At 39.7% G+C, this 18,513-nt stretch overlaps 1 pseudogene; it reads right to left on the bottom strand.

Annotated features, from left to right (window-relative positions):
• Positions 1 to 17,981: 17,981 nt before the first annotated feature.
• On the bottom strand, positions 17,982 to 18,100 carry LOC120600527 (uncharacterized; annotated as a pseudogene).
• Between the last annotated feature and the right edge of the window lie 413 nt (positions 18,101 to 18,513).

The following is an 18,513-nucleotide window of genomic DNA, read 5'->3' as shown; positions in this document are numbered from 1 at the left end:
TCTTATTACTAAGCTAAATAAATAAAAATAAAACCTTGCATGTGTGCAGCAATGAATACTACATACAAAGCACCTGCTGGCAAGTTATTACCTTTGATTAACCCAAGAGTCCCAGCTAAATAAGAACAGTTTAGTTAGGCTTATTTTGAAGATGGGAAATTAAGACATGGAGAAATGAATTGCCCAAGTTTGTTGACTTAGTGGCGGTGCTAAAATGAGTATCCTATCTCTTCTAAACGAGTGCTTTTCCCATTATTCTATCGTGCTTCCAGAAATGACTAATAGCCCCTTCAGTGTCCCTGTGGTATATGCAGTTTGGAAGATGTTTATTAATGAGTCCAAAGTAGTTTGTCTATTCTAGCTGGCCACGAGAAAAAAGAAAGCACTTGAAACAGAATACAGTAATATTACTTGGATGAAGCATTCCAATGGCCATGCTGAAGACTGCAGAAGCGAGATGCTTTGACCACTTCAATTAAAAAAGAGGGAAATAGAAGAGAGTGACTTTGAGGGCAACAAGGGGAGACATAGGGAAGGGGAGGAAACTTCTGGTCCCAATGCCAGACCTGTTCCTGTTAGGCTCCCTCTAACCCTGGCTTGCCTTTGGGAGCTGCCGCGGGTTTAGGGAAGCTGACCCAGCAATGTGGCCGGCCCCTCCTCCAATGCCGGTTCAAGGCCATCTAAATGTGTGGAGGCAGGGGCTCCTTGGCAAGCTGTCTTAGAGAGCAGGGATGACGTTCCCAAGGCCTTGATCCCTGTAGGCTCCCTCAGATAGACCCTGCCCCTCTGCCCCTCTATCTTGTCCCTCTAGACCACAGAGTTTGTTAAACCCATCAGCCTGCCAGGACCCTGGGTCTGGCCTCCCAGAGAGTCTTTGTGAAGACTAGGCCCAAACTCTATGGTGACTTGTCACATTCTTTTACTGACAGTTTACTCCATTCTCTCAGAGTCCTCTTCCACTGGGTGAGCCCCGTGAAGGCAGCCAGGCCAGTACACCCCTCAAGTTGGGTTACTCTGAATGAGTCACTTGACTTACTCATCCTGCTAGCTTCATAGAGTTTTTAGTATCCACATTCCTCAAAGGGTTATTACGACTCTCAGGAGGGGAAAAGATGATATTAAAGCACTATTTATAGAGAAGTTTTATACACCAATAAAAATGAGATATTCAGGTGTGACTCAGTTACGAACTTAAAAAGACAAAATAAATAGTTCTCAAAACTTGACCTGTAACCAGAATTTGAGTAGCCGTGATCCTCTTTGCCGTAAGCAGGGCCAGTTGGCCACTTCAACATGTTTTTCAAATAGACTAGAATGAGCTACAAAAACTCTACATTTAGAAAGTTATTTTGTATTGATTGAATATATGTGTCTGTAGGTTAGACATAATGTTTTCTTTAAATCATTATGAAAAATTAATTTCAAACATATACAAATGTAGAGAGACTAGTACAATAAATCCCCATGAACCCATCTGTAGATTAAAAAATCATCAAACTCATGGCTAAGCATGTTTCATCTAAACCTCAACTTTCCCCTTCCCATATTAATTTGAAGCAAATACTAGAAATCATATCGTTTCTTATTAAGTTAGTAGTATATATCTCTAAAAGACAGGGACTTCCTTTTAGAAAACATAAAACATCTAAAACAAAATCAAGAATAATTCCTTTTATCATCAAATATCGAATCAGAAATCAACCTCCTCTGTTTATACATGTCATACATTTTTAGGTTTGTTTATTTAAACTGGGATCCAAATGAGGTTCCCATATTACAATTGATTAATATGCTTTTTAAGTCTCTTTAAATTTATACGTTACCCTTCCTCCTCTCTACTGCACCCTTGCCATTTATTTTGTAATAGAAAACCTAAATTATATTTTAAAGACACTAAATTAAAATTACCTTGAGATCATAGGTTGGTCCTAGAGGAAAACTGTATCAGTTAGGAGAAGGGGAGCAGCCATACTTTCCACCCACTTTTGTAGTCAAACACCGATTCATTTACAAGGGAGTAATCCGTAAAAAGCTACCATTACATTGTCATATTAAGGCGCACAGGCATATCTGTGTAAGACAGTATTTTAATTTTCTAAACCAGTTCTTAAGCAGTCCAGACTCTTATAGAGTTACTCCTTTCATTGGTGGTTTCTAAAAGGAAAAATAAAGTCACGGAGCTGATTGTATGTGAAAGAGCAGAGCATACTGTTACTGCAAAGGGGAACACCCAGGGCGGGAGGCGGATCCTCCACGGATAAGAGCATGAACGTGCATAAAGATTAGCTGCGCAAGGCTTCCAGAAACATGAAAGTTTAAAGACACCTGGTTGCTATGGCTGTACCAAGTAGAAAACAGAAGGGTTTGGGGGACTACGGTGTACAGAAGGGTTTGGGGGACTGCTTTCGTCTACATCGCCGGCACTTTAATTTCCCATTACCCATCGCGGGGTGGGGTAAGCAGAGCTTCTGCCCCCTAACAGCTTTGGCTGAAATACTGAGGTCCCAGAGGGTTAGCCTGCAGGGCGGGAGGAAGGAGGCCTTCTCTCCCTCCGCTCTCACCCCCCGCCCTCTGCGTCTTGCCAGTGTACACCCTGCCTCAAGAGGGTGGTCCTGGGAGAGCAGCGGAGCAGCTGGGCTGGGTGGTCGGGCGGGGGTCTGGACGACACCAGGGATGCCTGGTCCTGGGAGCGGGGCCAGGCTGGATTGTTTTTCTGGCCGCTGTGGGTCTCATCATACATTCCTCTCCCCCGTACAAGCTGGAAATGCCGTTGCTCTGAGCATCTGCGTGTGAGCACATATGTGGTGTGATGAGCACATAGGGAGAAGCCGAAGGACCCGTGCTCGTGGCGTTCTCAGTCCTGAGATCCTAGCCCTCCGCCCCAGTCCCTCAGCCTCTGCCCTGCCAGGAAACTTGGATGGAGACCAGAGAGAGGGGGCCTTCAGTCCCCCCGACCAGGCCCATCACAGGCCACCTTGGAAGGGCAGTGTCAGCTCGCCATGAAATGGAAATCGTAACAAGAGCCAAGCCCAGGGACTTTCTGCGCTAATTTCATTCATTCTCCTGCAATCCCCAGGGTAGGTGGGAAAGGACCAGAAGGAAGCAAGGAAAGGAAGCTTAGTGAGGCCGAGAAACTGGCTCAAAGTTTCAGAGTTAAGCCAAGTATGACTTGGAACCTCAGTTTTCTCAACTGCAATAATACCCACCTAAAGAAGTGACTTCAAAGAAAAGATGAGCTAATGCATGGAAGGTCAAGTGATGAACTAAAACACTAGCCAAAGATAAGGTAAGAAGGTTAGAAAGCTGCTTACTCAGCACAGACTCAGATGTTTTCCTAAACACAAGGCACGACAATCTCTAATGAAATTTTTCCTGTGATGAAGTAGCTTATCTCATGGTAAGAATATCTTGTCTCTTTTCATAGGCTTCAATAAGGCTCATGTTATCTTGACTCAGAAAAATAAATGAGGCCTGTAAATATTTGTATTTTGCCTGAATTAGCCTTCGTGTTAACAGAAGGCTGCTCACCGTGAAGGGGTTATTTATTTCTCAGAGACCAAGTTCCACATTCTGTGTCACCAGCAGCTTTTAGCCACCCTGGCACAAGTTAGTCTCCTGACAAACACCTGACTGACAAACACATTATTTCCCGATTCCTGACCGTATTCTTAATGTTCAGAGCTTCATCCATTCATTTATTCTACATTAAAAAAATTTTTTTTTTTCCATTCATTCTGTAAATTTCAAGGCTGTCCGCAGGACCAAGCTCTGTCTAGGTTCTGGGAATACAGGAGACTTGTTCCTGCCCCGCATGGAGCTCACGGAGTTTCCTGGGGCGACAGAAAACTCAAGCAAACGAGTAGGCAAAAAAGAATGTGATCAGTGCTGGGAAGGAAAGCAAAGAGCTGATGCAGAGAGAGAATGGTCATGCAAGGCCTCTCCGAGGTGGAAACCAGAAGGCTCGTGAGGAGCGGCCTGGGGCTGGAGACAGAACAGCAGGCAGAGGGAACAGTTTGAACAAGGGACTGGAGGTGAGGCTGGCAGGGTGAAATGAAGCTCAGCGTCTAATGAAGCTCAGGGGCCAGACCACGCAGCCTTCGTGGAGTATAGTAAGGAGTTTGACTCTAAAGATTGCAATGAGACGCCATTGAAGCTTTTTTTTTTTTTTAACTTGTGGTAAAATTCACTATTGTAATGTGTGCAATCCCATTCCTCCCTCCCTGCTCTACCCCCAGACTCTGTCAACCATTAATTTGCTTCTGGTCTCTGTGGATTTGCCTGTTCTAAACACTTCACGTAAGTGGAACCATACACTATATAACTGGCTTCTTTGGCTTAGCATAATGTTTCCTAGGTTCGTCACGTTGTAGTATTTATCGGTACATCGGTACAAGCTTTTTAAAGGGCACGTGTGAACCAATCTGAAAAACGTTTTAGGGTCGCTTTCAGTGGTATGGACAGAATGGGCAGGAGAGGAGCCAGAGTGTGAGTGAGCAGATGAGTTAGGGGCCATTACACCGGGGAGGGAGAGAGATGATGGGGACGCAGAAAGACGGCTGAGGTGGGGATGTTAAGAGCGGGCACGTTTGCATCATTTTACAGGTAGCATTGACAGGACTTGCTGATGGACGGGAGATTGGGGAAGTGTGGCGCCAAGTGCCCAGGAAGTCCAGGGCAGGGGGAGCAGGTGTGTTGGGGGGACACCAAGAATTCAATTTTGGGTATGTTAAGCTTGTGATAACTAATTGGAGATGTTAATTAGATGGTGGAAATTAGAATGTGGGAATTAGTGGGGAAGTCAGAGCTGGAGGTAAAAACTTGAGGGTCACCAGCCTGAAGATTGAGTCTAAATCCAGGGGAATATTTGTTAAATTATATGCATTATAACAAAGCCACCTGCACCCCAAAGGTGACCAAGAGTAAGAGGTTGGTTGGTAAATCTTAATACCTCTCAGTTCCTAGCTAAAATTGGAATAGTCTGCATCTGAATGAGTACTCGGCATTGACAAAGACAGAAGCCAGTCTCCTCAAGGTCTGTATTCAAAGTCACCTACCTCACTTAACAGATCTCTTTGCATTTCTATTGCCACTCCAGTCAGTCAGCCCCAGCAGCTGGTAACTCTCACTGAGGATGTTAAGTGCATTTCAATAAGAAAACCAACCAAGTGAGTGGGATCAGGGTCTTAGTTCCTGTTACAAATGAATGCTTTGTTCCTGGTGGTCACTCACATTGAAAAAAAAAAAAATCGAATTTATTTTTTAAACTTTTCGTCTAATTAAAGGGAATCATTCATAATGTGTTTCTACATTGTTATGCTTTCAAGTGCTTTCACCCTTCCTGGACAATTCACACTCCTCTGTGGGTGGTGATCCTTCCTAACTGCTAACAAAATATCTCTGGGAGGAGTCCTATGACCAAACCAAACAATTGACCAAGGTCCACTCTTGCTCAAATGGCAGTGACTTGGCCCGGTCCCCACCTTTGGGTGGGCAGCAGTAAGAAGGGAGGAAAGATACTTCTAACAATTGTCCTTTCTTTGTTGCCTACGCCTGTTCATTTCAATCACGGTGAACCATAAGTGTAGGAACTTGGACAAATAAGACCAGAGAGAGGTTCGGGAGGAGGGGAATGTACTTTAACCCTCACATCAAGAAGAACCCTTCCTCTTTCACTGAAATGATCCCTTAGCCAGCAAGGGGCATCCACTGGCAAGGCCGCTGGTGAATGAGATCACTGGCACCACAGCTGCCTGATGGTTCGCTGTCAGCAGTTCAAGGCAGAGGGCTCGGTTTCTTTACCTCATGGTCCTGGCCGGTCCCCTCACTCTTTCAACAGATGAATGCCTGTCTTGTGCCGGGCCCTGACCTAGTGTTCTATTGGCCTCAATAGAGAACAAATGTCAGGAACTCTGCCCCCATGGAGCCTAAACGGACAAAACAAAAACAAAAACAGATGAATAAGTAAAATATAGGGTATGCCAGGTAGTGAACAGTTTCTGGAGGGAAAATGAATGAGGGAGAAACATTAGGGCGTGCCATCACGGGTGCAGAGCAGCGGGCCTGCAATGTCCAGGACGGGGCTCAGGAAAGGCTTCGCAGAGGTGACACTTGAACACAAACCCCAAGGAGCTGAGGGAAGAAGGCACCCATGAAGAAAGAATAACATATATGATTGGAGGAGCAAGACCGGGTAGGAGAGCAGCAGATGAGCTTGGGGAGGTGGTGGAGGGAAGAGGACACCTGCCCGTAGGTTCGAAAGAGAAGACTGACAAGATGTCTCATTTTTAACAGGCTCATGAGGGGAAGGGACAAAGTCTCCTTTCTCTCCTCTGGCTCTTTTGGCTGGCCGAATAATCAAATCGACAGGAAGCGGACTGACAAGAGAAAATCAAATTTAATATCGTGCACTTGGGAAACGTTCATACATGAGAGGTTCAGAGACAGAGAGGGAGATTGAGGTATATAAGACATCTTGAGCTAGGGATGAGAGAAGGCGCCTCTGGGGCTTTAAAAGGCCATTGCAGGATAGAAAGAGCAGACGTTCAGTAAACAGAAGTTCACCCTGTGGTAGAGATAGGTCAAAAGAAGTTATCTCTGATTATCTCTTATGTGCAAGGCCTCTAATTCAAATTCTTCTAGGTAGTTAAGGAGAGGTGGTCAGAAGTTTCTCTTGAGCCTGAAGCTAATATTGCCTTTAGCTCAAAGTAATCTGCAAACCACTGAGGCACATCTTGGGGTGGTTCCTTCTGGATCCCCACCCCCAGATACTCCGGCTGCTCTGTTGAGAGTGGACTGTAGCGGGCAAGAATGGAAGCCAGAAGACACTTAAGACGCACTGGTGGTGATCCAACTGAGACAGACGGACGGCTTAGGCCTAAAGAGTAGTGGAGATGACACCAGGAGTGAGAATGAACCCATTTCCCGTTCGCCCCGAGAATACTCGCCAGCGGCACTTGCGGCTGCAGCATTTACCCTGAGATAACTCGCGGATCACAGTCCTACCTAACCTTACCCCCCAAGTTTGCAGTGAAATATCTCGCTTTTATTATTACTTTTGCATCGCTCTAGTACATCAATAGCCTTTGGAAATGAATGACATCATTCTATGTACAGCATTGTTTTTAGTAGTGGTACTTCCATTTACAAAATATCGTCATTCTCGATCGCTGAAAACGTCCAATCCCAGAAAACACAGCATTCCAACGCGTGATGTTAAATTAACACTGGCAGTGAGCTGCACTTTTTCTAAACGGGAAAACGGTTAAAAAAGCAATGCTTTTTAAATCAAAACTACAAATCAAAACCTCACACCTATAAGGATGGCTACTGTTAAACAAATGAACAACAACAACAACAACAACAAAAAACAGAAAATAAGTGTTGGCGACAATATAGAGAAACTGGCACCCCTGCGTACTGTTGGTCGAACTGTAAACTGATGTAGCTGCTGTGGAAAACAGTGTGGCAGCTCTTCAAAATACTGAAAATATATTATCTAGTAACTCCCCTTCTGGGTATATTTCAAAAGAACTGAAAGCAGGGTCTTGAGAGTTCTTTGTTCACCCACATTCACAGTGAAGGGGTTCAGAGTGTGCCATCCTGAAACATGCCACTCTGACCTAAGAATTATTTTGAGCCAAAGACAAAAAAAAAAAGCAGGCACAAGACATACTCTCTGCCCTCCCTACTCCACAGGACAGGACGGGCAGGACAATTCTGAATCACCAGAGACAAGTCTAGACTCCTAGCAGCCCAGAGCTAGCACCGCAGGACTCTGAGAACTAACCGTGCTAAGTGACCCTTGCTTTCCACCGGTTTCCCACACAGTTAACCTTCCCACAGTTTGCTGCCCCTAGAAGCTCATAGTCCTTTTGCTTTGTCTTGTTACTTCTCTATGAATTTACTGTTCTTCTGTTCTTTGTTAGGATGCTATGTAAGACCACATTTTAACCATCCCTTTAAGTCACTCATCACCGAGTTCCCCCGTGTTAATCAACTGTCGGTTTTTCTCTTGTTTTATCTATCTTGTCAGTCCAATTTTGCAGGGTCCCATCCAGAGAATCTTGGAGGATAAAGGAAAAAAGTTTTTCTTGCCCGACAATAGCAGCATTATTCACAATAGCAAAACCATGGACGCAACTCACATGTGACATCAATGGATGAATTGATAAACAAAATGTGGTATATACATATAGTAGAATGTTATTCAGGCTTAAAAAAGGAAATTCTAACACACGCTACAACATTGATGAACCGTGAGGACTTTATGCTAAGTGATATAAGCCAGACACAAAAAGACAAATACTGTAGGCTTCCACTTATATGAGGTATCACAGAGACAGACAGTAGAATGTTGGATGCCAGGGGCAGGGGGAGTAGGAAGAGGGAAGTGGTTGCTTAAAGGGCACAGTTTTGGTTTTGCAAGATTGGCGACTGCAAAAATTCTGGAAAGTAGTTATAAAACAATGTGAATATACTTAACACTACTGAACTGTACACTTAAAAATGGTTAAGATGGTAAATTTTACGGTATGTGCATTTTACCACATTAAAAAAAATAAGCAATCCTTTTATCTCTTACAAGATAAAGTGGTTCAGAAACCACTAACTTAAAAATAATTATTTATTTGGAGTGGAGGTGGACAGTAAAAATTTCTGAAGATAAAGTAGCACTCTCGACTCAGACCTCTTCCCAGAGGCAGTTTCCAATTTCTTGTATGTCCACCCGGCAACATTCTAAGTGTAAACATACCCCCTTATTATTTATACTAAATAATAAATTAGGGGGATTATTTGTACCTTGCTTTTTGTTTTTATCTCTTATATTGTGGAGATTGTTCCCCATCAATACATACCGAGCTAGTTCTTTTTTTAAATGCTACTATATTAAACCACTGCATGACTATAGCATATTTATTTATTTAGCCAGTATTCTCTCGGACATTTAAATTATTTCCAAATGTTTCCTACAGCAAACAGGGTAGAAATATCCTTGTAACATACTTCTGTGGGTACATGTGTCAATATCTGTAGGATAAAATCCTACAGATGAGCCAGAAGGTAGCTGAATTTAAATTTCAGTAGGTATTGACAAATTGCCTTCTGACAAGACCATACTAATTTATATTTATACCAAAAATGTAATCCATGCCTGATTGCCCACCCCATTACCACATTTTTTCACGAAAAGCCCAAATGAGCAGATACTTCATTGGTAGACTTCAGCCAGTCTACTGGCCCTCTTCCCTGCACTCTAGCTGTAGTTGGCTGTTAAGCCCTCCAGCTTGAGACCTAATGGACTTACTTCCCTCCTTTTCATATCCATAACCTAACTTCTGGATTTATCCTCTAAGCTCAAGACCTGTGAGCAGCATACCATCCGGGAGTGCCAGCAATAACCCTGGATAACTCTCTCTCTGCCCCTTCCTATGGGGAACAGTGGTGTAACGATGGAGGATTCTCCACGAAGACTGTCCCTTTGCAACAGATATTTCTGTAACATGCACTGGATCATCCTTGCTATTTTACAGACTCACTGCAAATCTAACTAACACATCATAACCCTCACGACAGTCACTTCAGAGCCTTGAGCAAGGGCTGCGGACCCTCTCAAGTGGGAGTGAATAAGGCTGTGAATGCCAGGTGGTAAGAAGTGCTGTAAAATTCAACTTCATCTTGGTGATTTGAGGGGCAGTGACTCAAAGTGTCCTTCCTTTCATCCAATCTGCTCTTCACAATCCCAAATCTGTAGGCAGGAAATTATCTGCAGTTTGGGTTTATCTCTAGGTCCCGCCATACTGAGTCATCACTTGCTGCCCTGGGACACATCTTGCCCTCAGTTTTGACTACTTATGTTATTTCCTTCCTTTGGAAGTGTCCTTCCGACTTCTGTATTTCATCTTATCCATCACATAAGGCGAATCTCAAATGCCACCTTCTCCACACAGCCCTCCATGATCCCAGCTGGGAGGAAGCCTTGCCCTCCTCGCAATTCCACAGCCTTTAGAGCACTTGACGCTTTCTACCCTTTTGCTTACAATGTATGTGTGTCTCCTGTCTTCCTCACAGGACTGGAAGGTGCTCGGAGGTGGGGATTGTTTTATTCATCTTCATATCTGGCTCCACCACACATGGGTTACTTGTGTACTAGAGTCGTGCTTGGCTCCTGGATGTCCTAAATGTCTAGCCATGCCCTATTGCATGCTGACCTTATTGAAAACCACCTGCACTGCCTGCATCTGAGTTGGAGTCTTGGTAACCTTCCTGGGCCCTTCTCTTCTCAGCCACAAATCTGGAATACTTCCCTGACCCATCGAACTATTCCACAGACAGCAACAAGGCTACTGTATTTGAAGTTACAAGTAAATGCTGCAGTGCTGTACGAATCCAGGTCTGGGCACAGTATGATTCTTTCATCTTTAATTTTCATAGTAATCTCAGAAGGTAGATATTATCATACTCACTTTGAACAAAGAAAGCACAGGCAGGGCCAGTATACATAATTTGCAAGATCCAGTGCAAAAAAATGAAAATATGGGGCCCCTTGTTCAAAAAGCAGGGGAAAATGCTACTAAAAATAATACATATAAAATTTTTTCCTTTCTTCTGCAGTGTCCCTCAACTTGTCATGGTGCCTTTCATTTGCTACTTAATATTGTGGTCTCTTGGACATGGGAGTATTTATGGGGCCTGGCCGTGCAACTTGGTGCATATACAACCCACCAGCCACCAGATAGTGTTTAGACACTAAAATTTGAATTTCATATGATTTTACATATCACGAAATATTATTTTGATATTTTTTCTAACCATTAAAAAATATAAAAACCATTCTGGCTTCCAAGCCATAAATTCAAAGGAAACCTGGACCATAGCATTCAGTACCATATTCGCCTTACGAGCAGCAAATTAGTTTCGGAAAAATACAATTCGTCATGTCAAATTAATGATGCATTTCAATGTTATTGACTGTAGTTCTGAATATTTTTAGTACTTATCTCTGCTCATACAAATCTTATCCATTCAAAGCCTAGGTTAAATCTTTCTGCCTCTGACAACACTTTAGGCCTCTGGCTCCAAATAAATTCACTGGTTGATGCCCTGTGACTGCTGGCCCAGGTCTGAGGTGAACTGAGAAAAATTAGGACAACATAAAGAGTGCTTCTGAGAGGTTAATTAGCAAAACAGAACATTGGCAACCTTATGTCAGATTCTAAACTCCTTTGGAAATTTTACTGAATCACGAAATCTAAAGTTTGGGAAACACTGCAGACTTCTATAGAACCCCAGAACAGTAATTGTCACCCAGAGATAAACTTGTATTGCTATTTGATTTTGCTTTGTCATCTCCTCTCCTACATAGCAAGCACATAATACCCAGATTTCTTTCGTTTTTTATATTCCCCTTAGCAGGGTTGTAGGTTTGCAATCCAGCACATTTGCTGCTGACGCCTGTGGGGAAAGTAGATGGGCAGAGCAATTGGGCAGTTCTTAAAGTTCACTTCCCCATGGGCGGGGAGGGTCAGGTGCAGAGGAATCTCATCCGAGGTTCAGTTCCTTCTCCTTTCTCCTCCTGACTCTGCTTCTGTGTCTAACCGATTCCTTGGTTCCTTACTTAGCTTCTTGTTTGTGGGAAGCTTTCCTCCATATTGTAGTTATTGTTCCCCCAAGCTGTCTTCTCCAATCATTCAGTAATTATTTAATGAGCATGTCCTCTGTTTCATCTTATTTTAAAACCTGTTAACAGCTCCTAACAGAGGTTGATCCCTTGACTCGGAATTGAACCATAATCCAATCTGCCCCGGCACAGGGGCTCAAGCAAACAAGGCCTAAATCTTTCAGCTAAACACTTATGGTGCTAATTAACGTTTTCCTCAGGGTCTTAGTACATTTGCACAAAATTTAAAATATTAATATTTATTTTTTAAAAAGAACTTGATTTGGAGCCTAAACATTGCTATTGAGTAGCAAGCACTCTTGAGCTAATAATCTCTCGGCTTCTCCCTGTAGAAAGTGAGAGCTGAACTCCTCAATCAGCTAAAGCACTTCCAGCATCATATACAAACTGATGCTATACAAACATTTTCAACGTAGGAATGACAGATTGCTTTTATAATTACACAATTGCTCATTAAAAATATTTCTTTGATCAAAATGGGACAAAACACTGATTATCTAAAAAGATTTCTGTAGACCTGTCCTACCAAAAAAAGGAAAACTACATTTTTTTCTTTAAACAGAGCAGAAATTTGTGACTACAACAAAGCAAAAGTGACTACAACATCTATAGCAGAAACGAGGTTAGAAAACTGACCTTTCAAACATTTCCCGAGACATTCCGCCCTATGGCAAATGCAATCAGGCACTGCCAATAGAAGCATTTCAGAGAAATAAACAGCATTAAGAATACAAAGGAAAACAGGACTACCTATTAAAAGTGTAGGTACAGAAAAACTTCCTTTAAAATCCTAGGGAATGAACACGGTTTTTGAAATATAATCAATTTAAACACAACATTTAGCCGCAACATAAAGAAATTTGTTAATTTAATTTATGGTATCCTGAAAGATTTAAATGGCTTATTTTAAAATTGTGCACTGCAATCAAAAAGAACCAGAATCTCCTAATCTCTAGGTCCATACCAATTTAGAGGAAATTATGAACTTAAAGAACATGAAAAATGATACTATAGAGACATAATCAGCATAACTCAGACTGGAAATTCTACAAGACATATGACCTAATTTCCTCAACAAGTGAATGCAAGAAAAAAACAAACAAGAGATGGCAAGAAAACCTGCGGATTAAGTCATGAGACGTATCAAACATCATCACGATGTATAAATTTTACTTGTCCTGATTCAAATAACTTGTGAAAATAAATAACTGAAATATTCAGAGATGAAATTATCTGATGTCTGGGATAATATGGAAAGTGGAAGTGGAGGAATTGATGAAACAGGATTGGGAAAATATTGATAAATGTTGAAGCTGGGCGATATAATACATGGGATTCATTATACAGTTGACTTTGAACAGCATGGATTTGAATTGTGTGGGTCCATTTACACGTGGATTTTTTTCAATAGGTAACTCACTGTTTTTGATCTGTGGTTGAGGGCCCACAAGTGTGGAGGGCCAACTGTATACATTGATCTAAGGCATTTTACATAGGGAGACTTGAACATCTGCAGATTTGAGTATCCATGGAGGATCCTAGAACCAGTCCCTGAAGGATACCAAGGGACAATTTAAGTTTTTGGGGAGTCAAAAGTTACATGTGAATTTTCAAGTGTGTGTGGGGGGGTCAGCATCCCTAAGCCCTGCATTGTTCGAGGGTCAATGGTACTCTTCTGTCTACTTTTGTATGTTTGAAATTGTCCACAATACAAAGAAAAAGAGAGGAGGAGAAAAGAGAAAGAACCTATAAAGTTTGAAATACATCATCATGTAGAGTCTTTGTGAGCTTAAAGTTTTGCTGACTTTTACAGTTACCATATTTGTATCTACTTTTCTTGAGGCTAATTTCCTATTTCTACTATACTATTTTATTGTATACTTCTCTTTGTTTGAGAGACAACATATAAATAAATTAAAGTCTTTATACCAAGGTTATAGCAGCTTTAAGCTTCCTGATATTCCTATGGGAATCATGTACCAACCAAACTGTTCAAGATGGTGCAAATTTCATTTTGTGGCTTATTCTATTGCTATTGAACGCTACTGCCCAATTGAGTAACAAAATAGGGATGGTCTATATGGTCTGTGCAAATCCAAGAGCCTTTCTTCGAGTATGTACTTGACGTTCTCCAAGTTAATGTTTAAGTAAAATAAAACATCTACATACTAACTATACCACATGCGATGTACAATTTAAAATATAAGACATTTAACAATAAAATATCTAAATAAATGAGAATAGGTATTGTAAGCTCTGGGGTCTATGTCATAACAATATATAACAAACTTGGCACTGGCAATCCAAAGCATATAAATTCATCCAGAAGTGAAAAGTACAAGGATAATTATTTTCACATGAAATTGAATTTTAGACAAGAAATTTGTTAATTTACAAGGATTATATTGTAATTACCTAATCAGTTCTCATGCCAAGGTATCTGTGTTTCTGGGAAAGCAAATCAGTGTCAATTGCTTTGAATGGAATTAAAGAGAGCAAAGATACTTTTAAAAAAAAATTTTTGTCAATAATGTGTACCTCTCAGACTCCCCACCCGTTTTTTGGTTTTCCACTCAATAAGTTCTTTATGGTCTCTACATTTTGTTCTGCACAAACACTACTAATTTTTTTTCCTCTCTGTACCAAATCATTTTTCATCCTTAGACTAATTTGCTTTTATCTATTCCAAATTTAAATGATCTCAACCTTGATTCCATGCCTTAGGCCATCACCCAAGGTATTCCGTGTTTGGTAAGACAATTTGCTAAGTCTTAAAGTAATAATGCTTTCTACAAATCTGCATACTCACGTCATAGATATTTATAATTGATTAGCCGATCTTTCAAGCATTATACAGATGGCAGCCATTTATTATCTCAAAGTACTCCTGTAAACTATAGCCCAGGGAAAACTACTGTAGAGTAGGTATTTTCTTACATAAAATTAAATAATTAAGAATTATATTCCTAATATTGAACACCAAAATTGTAGCTGTGGCCTGCCACACCCCATAAGTGCAGCACTGTTTAAGAGGCAGCACTGTGTAGGGGTTAAGAGTTCTAACACTAGAGTTAGATTGCCTGGGTTCAAATCCTGATATTTACCAGCTACGTGAACTTAGAAGGTTACCTTACTGGTCTGTGCCTCAATTTCTTCAACAGTAAATCCTACCTATCTCATAGGACTATTAAGCAGGACTAAAAGTAGTAAGTCAAATAATATTTGTAAAGTATTTAGAAAAATGGCTGGCACAATAAGTACTACGTAATCTAATACATAGTATAAATATATTATAAGTTTAAATGATAAGTATACAAAGGTACATCTGTTTTACTAATTACAATTAAAATGACAAAATTCTTTTATGTTCTAAGTCTAAAATGAGCATAGACTATCATAGCAAGTAAGATCTGAAATGTGTTATAAATTAAATGTATAATACACAAAAAGCACAATTCTATCTAATTATTAACTGTGTTCATCTAGGTAAAAGTCTTAGTATGTGACCTAAAATTAATAGGGTAATCTTAACAGACATTTATCTATCTATCTTATCTATCTATCTATCATCTATTATTTCAGACATTTACTTAAAACCCTTTTAATAACAGCACACTGCTTTCTCAGAGATGAAAAGGCTCTGTGGAGGTAATTTACAAAGTTGTCCAGAATTTTGAAGTGTTTTTCTCAAGAAATTTGTCTATAGCAAACAGAAACATTCCCAATATTCCACTGATTTTGGGTATGCTTTCAAAAGTGTCCAAAATGATAACGGTGATGATTAAAGGAAGTAGAACAGGATTAACTAGTCACATTTCAGCTTTGCTAGTACAAAGCTAAGGCAATGGGGCAAGACACAACATTTATGAATAAATTATTGTTATGCCTTTTCAGCTCTAGTTTTCTAAGTATAAAACTTTTAAGAATCAAACTATGTTAACTATATGAAAACATGTTTTTATGAAAATATTAAGTGAAAAAAGTGGACCACACATTGTATGCTCATTACAACTATTCATTATAACTCTTCAAATCTGTGAAATAGCTCTATTCGTTTACCTGCTCATTCATCTAAAGATTAGAAAGCACACTGAAGAAATGAGAACAGTGCTGTATGGCGCAGCATTCCACTTTAGAGTGAAATTTATGCCAAAACAATTTTACAATTTGCAGCCACAACCACCAAAGTAATAACTGTTTCAGGCAAAAATTACCAATGGATCTAAAACCACTGCTGAGGAAGAATATTCCAGAATAAGATAGTCACAGTCTCAAAGACATACATAGGTTACTTATGAAGTACAAAGGAAAAAGTTACCTTTGCAGTGAGGCATTCTGGTAAACCCTATCTTAACTAAGTAATCCAATTTAACGTCACCAGTGATGGGACAACTCACATCAATGCCTCCTGCTGCTGTGCTTTCTCTGTAGTATTCTTGTCAAAAATGTTTAATATGAATCTAATCATGTGGAAAGGAGACAAATCCAAATTGAGGGACATTCTGCAAAATAACTGGCCTAGATTCTTCAGAAATGCAATATCTAGGGAATTGTTCTAGATTAAAGGAGATTAAAAAAAAAAACGTGGAAATTAAATGCAATGCATGATCCTTCAATGAATTTGGGTGGGGGGAGTCCAGCTACAAAACACATTACTAGGACAACTAGAAATATGAATAAGACTGTAATCATTCTATATTTAATTTCCTAAATGTGATAATTGCATTGTAGTCATGTAAAATAATATACTCATGTTTTAGAAGATTAAACTGAAGTAATTATGGGATTAACCTGAATTATGGGATTAATCAGGATGTTTGTAAATACCTCTCAAATGATTCAGGAAAAAAGAAAAGTAGGGTGGCAAAACGAACATGGTAAAATGTTACCAACAGGTAAATTTAGGTCAAGGACATATGGATGTTTATTGTTTTTTCTTGTAACTTATTTAAGATTAAAATTTTTTTAAAGCAGTTGGGAGCAAAAAGTCCATCTTAATTTTAAAGTTTTCTACATGATCCAGAATGAATTCCACTATAGTTACAGGACCATGTTATTTACAAAGAAAGCTAAAGAGGCAAAAAGTAAATGTCTAATTTTAAGTTGAAATGATAACCTGCTAGCCCATATCTCTCTCAAAAAACATTAAGTTCACAGCAGGACATCATTTCCTCAATGAAAACTTAAGTTTAAAGAATAACTCTTATTGTTATAGATGTAGTATATGTAATCATAAACAAATCTGAGATATAATTTATGGTCTAAAAAGTAAAAGTCTACGGGCATACACTGCCTATATATGAACACATTTTTACTTTCCAGAAAAAGTCACTATTGCAAACTCTCAGAATTATTACTCAATAGTTGGACAGATAAGATCCATTATTCAATAACTTACTCAATAACCATTCATTGAACACCAACTATATGCTGGTGGTTCTGTGTTTAGTGTGCAGAAAAGTAAGAAACTTGCCTTGAAAAACTCAGCCTATAAGAGTCTCTTGTCATTTATATCTCAAATAGATAAAAAAAAACAAAACGACTCTATTATGTCCTTATAAAATCCTTATTTAATTTCTAAATTTAGTGACTCAGACTATAGGCAACCTAGAAACAATTAGCGACTAGTATTTAACAGCAATTAAAATTTTCTACTTAAAGCATCAGTAATTTGCTTCCATGATATTTACAACCTAAATTATTAAACTTTACAATAAAGATTTTATAGGGACCCTATACAAAAGCTCCGTTCAAATAGGCAAAAGTTTGAGGGTACAATGACTCTCCTGGCCTCTCCCTGCTCAAAGGCCTCTTGGGTGATCTCTGACGAGGAAAACTGTTTTACTGCCAAAGCCATCTTCGATTGCAATTTAATCAGGAGTCAAGAAAAGCAAAATGTCAGTCTATGCCCTGATCGTCACTGAATTTCAGTTGCTTATCTTGCTTTCGCTGAAACAAGAATGTTTTTGATAGAATTCACGAATAAATGAGATTTCTCTTAATTATGGGTTCTTGTAAACAATCATAAGTTAGAATCAAAAAAGTGTGAAAATCTTGAATAATCTTAAGTCCCATAAAATGGATCTCTAAATCATAAAGGATCCGCTACTTTAAAGTTAAAACTTTTAAGAAAAAGCTTAGGAACCCACAAATTTATGTCTAGATGTCTGCAAGCAATTTTTAGTTTGTCCAAAAAAAGGTAAAAAGGAAATATACACTGTGGAGACCCACATTTTTCATTTCTGCAGAGAACTGTGTCACTTTTGTTTGGTATGTATGTATGTACATATGTATTTATTTTTAAAATCTACAGCACACGGTATTCCTAGGTGGTCTTCCATCCAAGTACTAACCAGGCCCAACCCTGCTTAGCTTCCAAGATCAGACGAGATCAGGTGTGTTCAGGGTGGCAAGACTATAGACCCACGTTGTCACTACAGTTTAAACGGAGCAAAAAGTCTCATTTATATAAAGTCAGCATGACAGTTAATATACGCTTTTTCTTGGTATTTCTTTTCTCTCAGGATTAAAGAGAGATTAAGAATGAGTGAGGAAAACTTGTTAATTGCCATAGTTGTAAACTAAACTTTAGAGAGCCTGACCTAAAATGAAGCCTTTCCCTAATGCAAATTACGTTAAACAATCAGGATTCTGTAAATCTGGGCTCTAGAATGCACTACAATTTATAGGAAATTAAAAAAACAACAACACTGTAACCCTTCAAGTTAAAACAGGTTTTACTCAACAGAGGCTGTCATAGCTCTGAAATGTTTCAAGTTACTTCTAGAATACTTAATTTATCATCTGAAAGAGTGATTCCACTTTTAACAAAAATA

Source organism: Pteropus medius, unplaced genomic scaffold (assembly GCF_902729225.1).
Source record: "Pteropus medius unplaced genomic scaffold, Ma_sr-lr_union100, whole genome shotgun sequence".
NCBI classification, from domain to species: Eukaryota; Metazoa; Chordata; class Mammalia; order Chiroptera; family Pteropodidae; genus Pteropus; species Pteropus medius.
Note: the sequence above shows the minus strand (reverse complement) of the source record. Positions and strands in the feature narration are given on the sequence as shown.